This window comes from Pinus tabuliformis, chromosome 2_2, assembly GCF_031772625.1.
Source record: "Pinus tabuliformis cultivar Carrire ecotype Pingquan chromosome 2_2, CPIR1, whole genome shotgun sequence".
NCBI classification, from domain to species: Eukaryota; Viridiplantae; Streptophyta; class Pinopsida; order Pinales; family Pinaceae; genus Pinus; species Pinus tabuliformis.
The window spans coordinates 449436815-449439967 of NC_142300.1; positions in this window are offsets into that span (position 1 = coordinate 449436815).

The following is a 3153-nucleotide window of genomic DNA, read 5'->3' on the forward strand; positions in this document are numbered from 1 at the left end:
AGAGTCAATATTTTTCACCCTACAATACACATCAATATACCTAATCCAGTTATCTAACTTCTCTGCATTTAACTCTCCATCATATATTGGAAAATCAAATTTAACATCTAGTTTAATCAAAGATGTTTTCTTCTTTTTATTTTCAGGGCTATCAGGAGGTGTGGACAGAGGAATCTCTTTTCCTTTCCCTTTGCCTTTAGAATGGCCATCTATAAGAGATTCTTCTATTCCTTTGTCTTGTTTGAAAGTAGAAGAATCTTCACTTCGACCTTTCTTAAATTCTTGGTACATTTCCTCTACCATGGCTCTCATGGTCATGAAGCTGTCCATGAACTAAGAGTTTGATTCCAAGGGAATTTCTTTTGCCATTTTCCTCCTAGGATAGACTCTACCAATTTCTGGGTTAGTTTCAATCAATTCTCCTTCTCCTAATTTAAGCTTTGATCTAGTTATCATTCACAAATAGTCCAACACAAGCTTGTCTAACCTTAGCAACCTAAAGCTCTGATACCACTTGATCTGTAATGAGATCTAAGACAATGATAAGGTGTTACAGACTTATGTGCATGGATGTGCCTTTGTTATTTTATGCAATGGATCGATCAAATTGTGAAATAAATAGACTTTGAAGCAGTAAAAGACTATAATAGACAAACACATAAAAACACAGTAGATTTAATAAGGAGTTCACCCAATACTCCTGGGCTACATCTCTTGGTCTAGCCTTTAGTGGTGGCCTCTCTATTAAGTCTTCAAACAGAGTTTTTTTACAATAGTGAGCTCAGTTTTAGCCTCACACACAACAGATGCATTTACAAGAGCCTCACTTGAATCCCTCAAGCTTCCTCTAAGTACGTAGACTCCCTCAAAACTCTAAATCTCTGTGCTAACTCTACCTTGCATTTTCTTGCAACACTGCCTGCCTGTTTTCTCTCTGTCTGTGGCATTTAAAGCTAAACGCGCTACCTATTTGCTTCATATCCTCGTCTCTCAGTATCCTTTGCCTCTTGCACGCTTCAAATCCCTCTTACAACATTATGGAATCATCACTTAATGCCCCAAAGGGAAGGTGGCCACCATTTCCGTAACGTAAGAATGCCTCGAGCCTCTCGAACCTTTGAAATTGTTGCACTCCATTTCCACAGTGGGAATGCACTCTAATAGAGAATTTTTCCAAAACATGATATGTCAGACTTCAAAAGTCCTTCAATACACTTCATTTCCCTATTGGGTCCGCTTATCGGTCGCTGTCGCTTATCGCAATGGCTCTGTCCCTCTATTTCGTAAATACATTTAAAATTGCGAGAATGCATTGGAAAAGGCTCTTCCCTAGACTTGAAATCATATGTAATAGCCTTAAGGTACCCTTTCGAACCTGGCTCATTGCATCGGCACTCTCCCCTTTCGCATTTCATTTAACAAATGAAACTGCGAAAATACATTAAAACATGGTGTTTGGCAGATTTCAAAATCCCTACAAGCTGGCTCATAATCTCATCGGATCCGTCCATCGGATCGCATATATGTGTATACACATATCCCCGCTCTTGTGGATCTACCGATTGCGATCTGGCGATGCAGTGCAGGCCGTTGATCTGCGCGCTTGATTGACGGTCCTCATTGACCCTGCCAATCACTATCGCATCGCTTATAAGTTTCCTGCCGATCGCAGTCGCAACTCTTATGTGGGCTTTGTCGATAACGTCGATAATCACCGCCGATAGCGATCCGCCGATCGTAGTCGCAAGACTCATGTGGATCCTGCCGATCTTTGTCGAAGGTCACCACCAATAGCAATTATCGATACGATCTGGACCGTTGATCGGCCAGATCGGACGATTACTATGCATCACTTGTTCCACGCCTCCATACTCTGTTTTATTCACAATTTCATGAGTTTTGGGCCTTCCGATAGTGTTTATCTGCCCTACTAAGGGTGTTTCCTCTGCGTTAACTTTGATCTTTTAAAAGATTTTGATCTTTGGAATTATTCTTAAAGAGTTTATGAAGACTTAGAGAGTTCTCTTGGATCCATTTGGATCAATGCATAATGATGAAGTATTGCCAGTTTCTTTCTACATATAGATGAGATTGTAAATCACATGAAAAATCTAGGTGAAGAAATAAAGGACACTACTTTAGTAGAGAAAATATTGAGATCAAAGTGCTACCATTGAAGAGAAGAAGGATCTGTAGACTCTTATTGTTATTCAACTTCATGGGATCCTGATTGCTTTTGAAATGAGGAAAGGAGGTCCCTCAGAAGTCAGAGAAGCTTCCTTTAAAGCATATGCAAAAGAAAAAGAAAAGGAAGAATGCAATGAAGCAGGATACATATTAGAATAATATGAGGTGAACTTTGTAAAGAAACTTCAACTGGGCACTGGAAGGTTAAGAGGTCAACTTCACATGTTTTTCTTGTGGTTAGAGTTGGTCATTATGCTGGAAAATGTCCTCATAAAGACAACCATGACAAAAGGAAGGATACTGCAAAAAGTAATAGGAGACAATTTGATATTAGAAGAATTTATTATACTCATGAAGATAGTGATGGCTTGTCAAATAGTGAATAAGGTGAATTTGATCAAGAGCTTAAATTACTCATGGATTTTGAGAAAAATACTAATGAGTCTAATGATAAATTTGTGGATGTTGTAGCGGAAACAAATTTCTTTGAAGAAATCACTCAACTCAAAATTTTCTTGGAAGAAAACAAATTAGCCATAGATACTTTGAAGCATCAACTCATAGAAAAGGAAAAGCATAATGAGAAGTTCGAATGTTAAGTAGTAATTCTAAGAAAGGAACTTGAGAAAATAAAAACTCTGAATCTTGGATTTTCTAAAGGATCTGAAACCTTAGATGAAATTATCAAGGTACAACGCTCTCCTCTTATGAAGACAGGTCTTGGATACACTGGAGAAACATCTCAAATAGAAAATCCTTCAACCACCACTGAAAGCTATCTAAATGCAGCAAAAACCAGTCAGCAAAGCTTCAATCCTCAACAATATAATAAAGGCATTTCACAGGTAAATCATGTTCACTCCAATTCAAGGATGAATAACAACAAAAGCATCAGTTAAAAGGTAAACAACACCACAAGATTTTATGATAACAGAAATTTCTTCTTTAATGGACAATGTTTCTCAT